Genomic DNA, 12,195 nt, shown 5'->3' on the forward strand with positions numbered 1-12,195 from the left:
GGATCAGATCAGAGGGAGAGAGAGAAGAGAGAGAAGAGAGAGATATATGTAGGAAAGGGGGTCTGGGAGGGGTTGCAGATAATTAATTCAGATGCACCTAGCAGCACCTCAACCCCAAATCACAGTGGACCAGCAATTATTAACCCTCTAAAATCAGTACAACAATAGAAATGTGTCTCCACTGTACAGACACAGAGAGAGAGAGAGTCAGAGAAGGGGCATCTGAATGGCAAAAAAACATCATTCATCCTTTCCGACAGTCAAAAAGTAGAAAATGTTCAAACATTATATGATTAAATGTTAATTGTCAAGCACTGTTCTCCACTACATACCATTCTCTGGGCTTTTGTATTGCTCTTATCTGATTTCCCTCGAATTATAGATTTTACATCATATTCCAGTTGACCTGTCCCTCTCATTGGGCACAGTGTATTGTAGTGTCTCATGGACATCATCATTGCACTGTGTGTGCAGCTAGGAGAGTATCAGTAATGCTATCCCACCACAGAATAATGATATCAACAGTTATCTCAGATCAATCAACCACAGACCAATTAAAAGCACATAAAGTCGTTCATAGTTATAATATTTTGGATACCTTTGTCATGATCATAGCAATACCATCATTGTTATCATTGTAATGTTGTGTCTCTAAAAGCAATATCATATGATATTATTATGTTATAATGATGATTTAACAGTGAGATGTTTTGTGGCAGAGGCAAAACCATTTCTTCACTTACAGGAGTACAAGGAGGTAGCAACGTTACAGTATATCGTTGAATCAGTGGAGACATCAGCCAAACCCCTGAAATAGGACCCATGCATTGTGTCTTGTTCTGGAATTGCAATTCATTAATGAACTGTAAAGTGTGTGTGTGTGTGTGATGTTTTCATCTGCGTGTGTGCGTGCCTGTGGGCGTGTGCCTGCATCTGTGTGTTTGGTAGCTCCACTAGCAGGTTGTATGGTTGTAATTATAAACCCATTCTGTCATATGAGTAGCCTGAGCAGGCCCTGGGGACGCAGAGAGAGCTGCAACAAAACGCTGTTACCACTGCTGCTGTCCAGCCATTACACCCCTCCCCTCTCTCTCTCTGTTCCTCTCTCGATCCAATTCTTTCCTTCTGCATTCCTCCCTCTGTTCAGATTCTGAGGTTACTGCAGGATGTCCTTCACTTTCTCTTTACTCTCTCCAGCAGCCATAGGGATCTTTGTTGTGATAAAATCTTCTGTTGTTTCAATTCAATATAAAGCTTGGGTTACAGATTATTCAAACTCTTATTGCTTGTCTATGTTGACAAGCTGACATTTATTCCTACAGAGCTATTAGTTCCTTTCGTGGAGATCTGTGGCATGCTGTATTGTCAGATCTCAGGCTGCAGTCGGTTTGGGTCCAAGATTTTTCTGGGAAAATGCAAAGAAGCTAACTAAGTAGACAGTCTGGAAAGAATGCACAAATAGTCCAATGCATCTGAGTTCTCAACATACGTTGTTATTCCCAGAATAATGTGTATTTAATTTACGGCTGAACAAAGCAACACTATAAGACATCTTTGTTTGAGTCTGTTGAGATGACAACTCAACATATTGCTAATGACAGTGGCTTGCTGATAAAACCATTGATTGTGTTTTTTTCCCCCCAACGTTGCTTAACTTGTCAGCTGCAACATACTGTAACTAAGCATAGCTAAACATGTAAACACGGTCCTTACAAGTGTCTATAAACATGTACAATGTCTCAGTTGTTATTATTTAGTATCATGCATCATTTACAGCCCTTTCCAGAAAGACGCCAAACAACTGACTTCAGGATCTGTCTTCTCCGTTTCGGGGCCTTTACACCCCTTAACCCTCTCCCCTCACACACACACTCCTCCCCCCTCAGCCGAGGGGGAATGAGGATAAACGGCAGGCGGGGAGAGGTAGAGAGAAGAGAGGGTCAGACCTCCACTTTCACTGATTACTGCAGGTGAGGACAGACGCTACTGCCAACTCATCTCACAAGAGAGAGACAAACTTCTGCAGTGCCGCTATGCCTCACTGCTGCAGGCCAGCACACACATGTACACCCTCAGACTCAGACATATACATGTACCACTCACAATATAATATCAAATCAAATCAAATGTTATTTGTCACATGCGCCAAATATAACAGGTGTAGACCTTACAGTGAAATACTTAATTACAAGCCCTTAACCAACAATGTAGTTTTAAGAAAAATTCCCCAAAATAAAAAATTACAAAAAAATGACAAATAATTAAAGAGCATCGGTAAAATAACAATAGCGAGGCTATATACAGGGGATACCGGTACATCAATGTCAAATGTGTGGGGGCACCGGTTAGTCGGGGTAATTGAGGTAATATGTACATGTAGGTAGAGTTATTAAAGTGACTATACATAGATAATAACAGAGAGTAGCAGCAGCGTAAAGGGAGGGGGTAATGCAAATAGTCTGGGTATCCATTTCATTAGCTGTTCAGGAGTCTTATGGTTTGGGGGTTGAAGCTGTTAAGAAGACTCGTGGTCCTAGACTTCACGCTCTGATACAGCTTGCCGTGCGGTAGCAGAGAGAACATTCTATGACTAGGCTACACAATACACAATCTCGGAAATATATGAAACACCGTCAGGGAAATACTGCTTGAACATTCTACACAAACACACTGAGGAACATACACTGACCACACACACGATCATACACTGCTCACACACACACACCAAATATGCACAAAGTCCTCAAGTAAATACACAAACACAAGCATGTCTCATATGGAGAAACTGCAATATGCTTTCATGCATCACCCTCTCACAAACATTTGCACTGGCTCCCCCACCTAGATACTTCCTCAAACTCTTAAACGATCTCGTTCTAACACTCACATGTTTATGGAGACACACACTCACACACATTAACACAGATGGATATCTAGCCGACTCAGTGCACTGCACTTGTAAAACATACACATTACTGTAACATACACAGCCACTGATCCAGCACTCTCACACTTCAGCGGACACCAATGTACACTCACGAGCATGAACATTCACTTGCCGGTGCACCATATCTCCTAAAAGGCCATATCAAACCAGTGGTTGTGTTGGCTGTGGGTTTCGGTGACTGGTGCCAGGGAGGAGGGAAGCAGTGTTTTCAGAGGTAAAATGGACAATAAAATGTCCTCTCAAGCATTCATGTCTCCCAATAAAACATTTGTTCCATTCGGAACGCTACCCAGGGTTAAGTCTGGCCAGTCAACCCAGCAAAGGGCCCTCTCTCCTGGGCCATATGTCTCCCTGTTGCCTGCTCTCTGGAGTTTCTCTGGAGCTGTGTGCCTGCTCTCTGCAAAAGCACAACTAGCCTGCCTCTTCCGCGTGGTACCACAGATCCCATTGGTTGGTTCCATTGCTCTCTCTCGCTCTCTCTCGTCCTCTCTCCACGTATTATTCTGTAATTCTGCCATTGTTGCCACCCCAGCCCTGGATGCTGCCCAGTGGTGTGAGCTGGAAGTTGACGTTGTGCAGGGTACAGTAATGAGCCTCCACACAATATTTATCTTTTTGCAGCTCCCCATATCACTAAAGCATATGGCTATTTGCATGTATATTACAAACCTACACATCCATATGGCTGCAGGTCTCTGTGGAATCCCCTACCTCTCTCACTCAGATGTATCGATACTTTTTTCAATTCTTCCTTTTATCGGTAATATATTTCAGCTTTATATTCTCACTAATACATATTTTATGGGCGTTCAGTTCTTTTTTTGGCTTCTCTGAGATTGTGACATTAATGTGAACTGCATTTTGAGTTCCACTTCCACATTCTCTATCAATGAACGCTTCCTGTCCTCACTCCAGCACTCATGATAGGGTCCTTCAGGGCTCTCTGTCACCATTCATAATTTTCATGTTAACTACCTATGAAGTTAACTACTGTACCTCTTTGGGTTTATAAAACGGGAAGGAAAACTTCATGGTTCCAGCATATAAAGACTCCTGGTTCAACACAATTTAAATTCATCCAGAAAAAAAGACATCTACAGTGCAAGAGAAAAGATACAAATATTGCTAATGATGTGGCCATCATTCTAATTCCAATTTATTCACCATATATTCACACATGAAAACAATATTCATTTAAAGATGTACATCCCTGCCAGAGCAGATAAATGAATAACCCTGTGATGATGAATAGACTGGAGTCTCTGAATGAACCGATAGAGAGCATCTCCTCCTCCCCTCTCCATCTCATCAGTGAACCTGAACAGCAGAGGCAGGTCTAACTGATCTGTTTAAAGACACACGAGCTGGCCTAATTATCGTCTCTGTATCCGGCCATAAATAATGAGATTTAGCTCAACTAGAATCCTCTTGAGGTGTAAAACAAGTGGAAAGGCTAGAGTAGCCAGCAGTAATAAACACACATCCTGCTCTCTGCATAGGGGATTAGACCCCGGGCCCAGTTTATCCTTTACGTAAACTATCCCCTCCAGAGCAGACACCTCCTCACCAGAAGGGATCTGATCCCAGTCGCTTGACGAACAACAGGGCACAGTCTGGTTTCTTCCACTGCACCAAACCCCAAGCACATTCCGACTCTCTCAGTCTCACTCATGTACAGTTCAGATTTAAGGGCAATTTCATAACTATTAGCTCATTGATTGGTATGGTGTGGTTCTCTGTAGCCACCTGTAACACAGATTGAAGAAACATAACACTACAACCATGCTTTGGAGTTCAGTCAACTCACTGATGCTGGCAAGGAGTTAATGAAAAAGATCAAACAAGACATGCTGAACAAGCTAAACAAGTGTTTCCAGATTAGGAACAACAAGGCCTTCCTCTGTGCTGCACTGTGATGCCCTTAGGATTATGAAGACAGCAGCATTACAATTGACATCATTGGGTCAACAACAAATCATCCTAAATCCCATAGAATGGCACCATGATGGACAGGAATGATGATGGAATGACAATTTACATTTCTAAGACAACTTCATCTTCACCTAACCCTACTAAGTGTTTGATAGTGTGAACATTGCATCATTGTCTGTCCAGAATGATTGACATGTACAATACCACAGGTGAAAAAACACACTCTGCCCACTGAGGTATAACAACATGTCAGGGGATGGGGTGAAAACCCCCAGATTTTCAGATGGGGTTTGGAATCTCTCCCAGCCAGGTTAAAGAATCTTGGGCTTCCATTTTATGGACTGTTCCCCATTCCAGCAAAGATATGGTTTCATTCCCCCAGAGCAGGGTAGCTACAGCCTGTCACAGGCCTCTCTGCTGACAGCAGGTTTTATTTGATGTTGACGTCTTGTACTTGGTTTCAGCGCAGCCTCAACATATGATTCCAATTATGGCCATAGCAGGAGCTCATGCTGGTTGCTGACTTTTGACGTTGGGCAAATGGACAGATGGATGGAAAGGTTGATGTAAGTGTTAATAAAGATCAGTTGGGATCAGCGCTTAGGTCCTCCTTTGCTCTGGCGGACTATCGGCACGTACGCAACATGCAACACTAAGTCCAAAAGGAGATACTATTCTGAGTCTATATATTCTAGACTGCCAACCGAGCAGATGGATAACATTTTGGAAAACTGTTGAAACTGATTTATTGTTTTATTTCAAAAGGAATTAATTTAATTCAGCATTTCAAGTCAATGGTGTAACTAGATTTAGCTAGAGAAGATCATGAAGGTTAGAGAATCGATTTGTGATAACATGTTTCTTCTGTTGTTTGATAGCTTGGACTCTATCTTAATAGCCTAATCTGAAAAATTATCAAACTGGCTCAATCTCTCTAAAATGAAAAAAAAACTGCTTTCCTCATAAACCTCTAAGGATAAAATGTATGTTTACTGTTTAATCACTTCCACAACCAAAGAGGCTGAACTTTGATAAAAACACTTAGTCTCTCTGTTGGTGCCCTATGTTCAACTGGTGTTGTTGTTTAAAAAGATCAATGGTTTAAGGTGTATTGTTGTTCATTTCAGCCTACTATTGATTCTTAAACAGAGACATTAAGATAGGAAATGCTCAACTTTGACTTCTGGAATGATAGTAGTTCAAAACAAGACATTGATCAATTCAAAGAAAACATTGCGCAATGCCATGACCATGAACTTGAATCCATTTCTTAGTAATAGTTACATCTCCATTATGAAAATGATCTGAGACTTGCCAGTTAATAAGTTCTAACAGTCCATTGAAAGACCAAACGTTGAGACACCAGACAGAACGTGCTGTTGTTGTAGGATGAAATGCTCCTATATTACTGTTTCAACCCACGGTCTCGCAAACGTTAAGAGAAACAGTAATTATCAATGAGAAGTGAAAAAAGTTAGATGACGTTATGACAGTATTGAAAATACATTGTCAAAAAAGAATGGGGGTGGTAGGCCGATACATAGTGAATTCATCTGAGCGTCATGGGGCAGACATGGCCATTTACATAGCACTCACTGTGTAAGGTCAAAATGATTAGTGACTTGATTGCAGTGTACAGTATATCATTAGGCTAATTTATAAATTCTCTGTAATATGATTGTAAGAAGCAACAAAGACCGATAAAGAAATATGCATGAATTAGTGACATCATACAAAGACCCCCCCTCTTAATATGTTGCCCCCATCAATCAAATTATTGTCACACTTCCAGCTAAGGGCTGTGATTATTGCACGAACCATGAGGAATCAGTGCAATTAAGAAATTCATATTATCAAGTGCTCCCAATAATCACAAATATCTCTACTCCATAGACCACAATTATTGGTCCAGAATATGTGTCCTTTAATATCATATTTAGTTAATTATTCAATGCATTATGGTATGATATGATATATTGTTACAACAATGATAGTATCAGTGTGTAAACACAGAAGGTATAGGTTATTATGTTCAATAGGTTATTATTCTGATTATAGTACAGGATTGCTCCTTTGTGTTCAATCATTTAATGGTATATAGGAACAAAATCATATTTATGGGTTTTAATGTTTGGGTGGTACACTATTCTATATTTCCCCTTTATCAGCTAAAGGCTTTAGTTATTTACTTTAAAATTGACTAATTTCTTATTCCAGCGGAGGGAGGAATGGACGCTGACTTGAACAGCTGCTTCATGACCCAAAAAACTGTCAGTCTTTCCCTGGAATAAATTGTGGAATGTTCCATTTTTCAAAGCGGGGGACAGAATCTGTGAGAAATAAGAAAACCGAGAGATAACCATTTAAAACACTATTATTTTGGCCATCAGTAAAACGAAATAAGGTTTATAACATTATTATTAAGTATTTTATTCTCCAAATATTATTTATTGATCATAAACGAAGAGATAGACTTTAGATTAGTAATACACACCCCGCTCGAAAAAGCGCAGATAAGAGTAGGCTCATAGTAGAATCAATTCACAGAGAGGGTAGCTTGAAACCGTCAACTCATGCCTGTGCACGGAGTTTGCAGAGTGGCGTGTCGGGCAGTTTGGAGTTTAATAGTCCGAATAGCATCCGTACAATGTAGTCTGTCTATCCATACATATGAATACATGTAAGAGTTAAAAACGAATATTATTATTATTAGTTTAAATACAGATGTTTAGCCCAGGAAGAAAAGCGCAAATACGGGTTAAAAATTAAACATAATTTCTTGTTACCAAACTATCTTGTCATAACTTTTTTGCTTGCTTGCTCCTGTATGTGTGTGTGTGTGTGTGTGTGTGTGTGTGTGTGTGTGTGTGTGTGTGTGTGTGTGTGTGAAAGTGTGTTCGCGTACGTGTGTGTTTGAGAGAAAGGTGTTTAACTTTCCCTGTCAATTTAACTACAAATACTGAATAGTCTGTCATCAGGCAATACTCATCTTTGCAGTGCCAGCGCATTATATAGTAATAACACCCATGCACAATGACAGAGTTGCCAGACCTGGATTAGGCTACAGTTCACAGGCATGTTTTGCACCTGTGTATGGCCACATTTGAAATTGATACAATGTCTTAGCATATTTTAATTGCAACTGACAATGTGTCCACCAAACTATCACAGATTCGAATAGTTACATAGCAATTTCAAGGTATCACTCTCCTTGAAAATTGTTCCTCACTCAGCTAGTAGTGGGTATTGATTATAGCCCACATTGAATTATGGAAAACAGTCCCCTTAAGTGTTTACCCATGAGAGATCTGCCAGGAGCTGTTACTAGGGTCAGGAGATTTTCCTGTGAACTGACCAGGAAACAATGCTGGTCCTTATTATTACCTATGTCACCCAGAACTTCAGGCCCAAAACAAGACTGTGTTTTATGTTCAGATGCCCCATACAATCACCATGTATCATAATCTCACATTTATTTCAATCCCTGGCATTGTCTTACAAATTAAATACTTACTGTAGCACATCTACAATAAAAGTTTATAAATTCCAGTTTGGCACTTTTGAATAGGTTGTCTGTCCAGGGATTTTGTTTTCTTGACCATAGTGTTTTAACTACATCAAGATGTACAGGGAAGTGGAGCTTCCTCTCCCTAACACAGGAGTTTTGTGTTACATTATAATTAGATTGTAGGTCCAACAACAATTGAGGATCAGATAGAATCTTTCAAAGTCTGTCCCTGCCTGTCTTCATAGGATACCAGTAGAAACAACATAATACACCTTATGTACATCTCAAATTTCACACAGATATCAATGATCTTCAGGTTGGAGTTCTAGAAAGAGGCCTGAGTTCCCGACATGCAATTATGAGTTGGATGACCGTTCAAAGCGTATTTTCCCAGTCGGAACTTGTTTTTTTTTCTGATTTCCCAGTTGTCTTGAACTCACTGAAGTCTGAGATTTCTCAGTTCCATGTTTCCAGTTGTTTCCAGTTGTTTTGAGCATGGCAGAAGTCATGCTTCATTGACAGCATGGCAAACGCTGAATGTTTATCCTTTTAAGCTTGAAAAAGAGACCCTTAAACCCAGACTTCGACCACACACCCACTCCAATGAATAGCAGGCTAGTGATTGCTTTGCAATTCTTGCAGTTAGCTACTGATTCCTCCAAACCACTCATTGTTGAATTTGAGATTTCCTTGTTGTGTAATGTTCATGTCCAATGGCCGATGAACACCTTCACATTTTATCTATAATTTCTCTTCATTATTTCTCTTCATATGACAAGGCTGGAAAAGGATTTGCAAGTAGATTGTCGACTTGACTCATGATGATGACTGCTAACTTGCTAGCTAAGATTTTGAAAGTATGATGTTGACGGTCCATTTAAAGCTACTGTATATAGAACATGATTTTACCCGTTTTTTTATGTGGCCAGTGACCTTGAGCCTTCTTGAATGGGCACTTCTAATGTAACTCCGTATTTTCCGCTGGCTGCCCCACCACCATAGAAAGCACTGAGCTAGGCTGAAACACCACCATAGAAAGCACTGAGCTAGTCTGAAACACCTGCATTTTGGAGCTGCCTTACTCAAGAGAGCAAAAAAGACACCAAGTTTGTATGCTACTTTATTAACTCAAAGATTCTGTTTTGTTTTACATTGTTTGCAAACTGATATGTGACACGTATTAATGCAAAGATAACATGCAAAACAGGTGTGGCTCAAAAAAGGTGGGTCTCTGCCCCATCTGCCCTGAAAGACGAGTTGCCACTGCACCAGAGCTGTTGCCAGATAATGTAACTTCTCTACCAAAAAGCCGCCTCCAATGTCGTTTTAGAGAATTTGGCAGTACGTCCAACCGGCCTCTCAACCACAGACCACACTCCAGCCCGGGTTCTTCACCTGCGGGATCTTCTTAGACCAGCCACACGGACAGCTGATGAAACTGCATCAATGGCCATTTGAATGCACAGAGATACCGTGACAAGATCCTGAGGCCCATTGTCGTGCCATTCATCCACCGCCATCACCTCATGTCTCAGCATGATAATGCACAGTCCCATGTCGCAAGGATCTGTACACAATTCCTGGAAGCTTCTTCCATAGCCTGCATACTCACCAGACATGTCACCCATTGAGCATGTGTGGGATGCTCTGGATCAACATGTACGACAGCGTGTTCCAGTTCCCGCCAATATCCAGTAACTTCGCACAGCCATTGAAGAGGAGTGGGACAACATGCCACAATCAACAGCCTGATCAACTCTATGTGAAGGAGATGTGTTGCACTGCATGAGGCAAATGGTGGTCACATGCGCCTACTTTTTTAAGGTATCCGTGACCAAGAGATGCATATCTGTATTCCCAGTCATGGGAAATCCATAGATTAGGGCCTAATGAATTTATTTAAATTGACTGATTTCCTTATATGAACTGTAACTCACTAAAATGTCAATTGTTGCATGTTGTGTTTATATTTTTATTCAGTGTAGTTACAGATTGAGGGGAGTGATGTGTGTGCTATGTGGTCATGGGTTGTGGGACATTTGTGAGATTGTGTAGCGTTCGTTGTTTAGTCGATTGAGAGGGTATTCTGTAGTTTTACATCTTCATCGTGTTCTATCTGATGCTTTAGTGTTCTGTGTTGATTGCGACTGAGGAGATGCTCAGGAGTCTAGCTCCGACTAAACTCAACAGAACACGATGAAGATGTAAAACTACAGAATACCCTCTCAATCGACTACAAAAACAAACACTACAGAATCTCACAAATGTCCCACAACCCATGACCACATAGCACACACATCACTCCCCTCAATTTTGCTCATTACTTCCACCTCTCTCTTTCTCTCTCCCTCCTTTCCATCTCATTATTCTGTTAGTTTCTCCAGTCCTGTTCAGTGGTGCTGTGTATGTGTGGTGGTGGGCTGTGCTGTTTAATGCACTGCAGGTTGGATACAGCAGCAGCAGGTTTGGCCAGATAAGATAGCAGCTATGCTTTCATTCTGCTCTGTGATAGCACAGGAGAGAGAGGAGATGAGTGGAGAGGAGAGAGGAGGAAAGGAGAGGATAGAAGAGGAAAGGAGAGTAGAGAGAAGATGAGAGGAGATATGAGGAAAGGAGAGGAGAGATGAGGAGAGGAGTGAGAGTAAAGGAGATGGGAAGGTGAGAAAAGGAGAGAGGGGAAAGGAGAAAGGTAGAGGAGAGGATAGAAGGGGAGAGGAAAGGAGAAAGAGAGGAGAGAAGAGAAGAGGAGAGGAGAGGAGAGAGAGAAAAAGAGCCTGTTGAAGAAGCCTAGTGCCTCCAACCCATAGGAACTAATGTAAGGAGCAGATCTCAAACGTGGATCCATGGCTCCCTCTGTGTCTGACTCACAGTATTGCAGACACTGGAGTAGACAATTTTAGAGCTCATGATTTGGTAAGACACCAGTGCTACCAACAAGTTGGTAGCATGGCGTGCCAGGCTTGTAGGCTCTGTCATCAGACACACAGCTGTTAGTGGAGACTAACAAGGCAGTGCTCCATGTTAATTGAACCAACATGGATTTGTACAACAAACAGCTTTCGACCCCCTATTAGACAGACAGGCAGACATATACTACCGTCTGCTTATGAATGTTGAATTAGGAACTGTGGAGGGTATTGTTTCCTTGAGGAAATTTCACATTTCACAGCTTCAAATGCATGTAAGCCAAGGCTGAAGACCTAAAGTAATGACCATAAAAAATCACAGCTTATCTCTCTATGTCAACAGACCCAGGGAAGCCAGCAGAATGTATTTGCATGAAAGAGCCTATCTCACAATGAAAGAGCACCCAACAACTTTCTTGTGTTGTTGCTCTTCCTAAATGCCTACGCTGAAACCAGGATATGTTTAGCCAGATCAGATACCCTGTGCAGTTTGACGCCCGCAAAAGAGTGTTTACAGACTGAGGCATCAGCACATGTGATCTGTGTCCTCCCCTTCAGCGGGCCTACTTATCCGGCATTGTTATCAATGGGAGCCCAGCTGCAGCCCGTCTCATTCATTCCAGCTAGAGCGCGGGTGGGTCACGTTATTGGAGTGGCGCTGCAATGGGATGCAGGGTTTAGTCTGTAGAGCCCCTGAACATACACTATGGGAGACAATCACCACATTGAGGCGGCTCTCAGCCCCGGTGTGCCACTGAATGGGAGACGGGTGGCATTGTTTTCACATAGCGCTGGCTGGCTCATCCCTCCACAGCGAACAGGCTTCTTCTCAAGTTATGAGGGAGAATGTCTTCCCCTCATTGTGGACCCTGACGAGGCTGGGGGCCATGTTCGAATACGCA

Source organism: Oncorhynchus tshawytscha, linkage group LG01 (genome assembly GCF_018296145.1).
Source record: "Oncorhynchus tshawytscha isolate Ot180627B linkage group LG01, Otsh_v2.0, whole genome shotgun sequence".
NCBI lineage: Eukaryota > Metazoa > Chordata > Actinopteri > Salmoniformes > Salmonidae > Oncorhynchus > Oncorhynchus tshawytscha.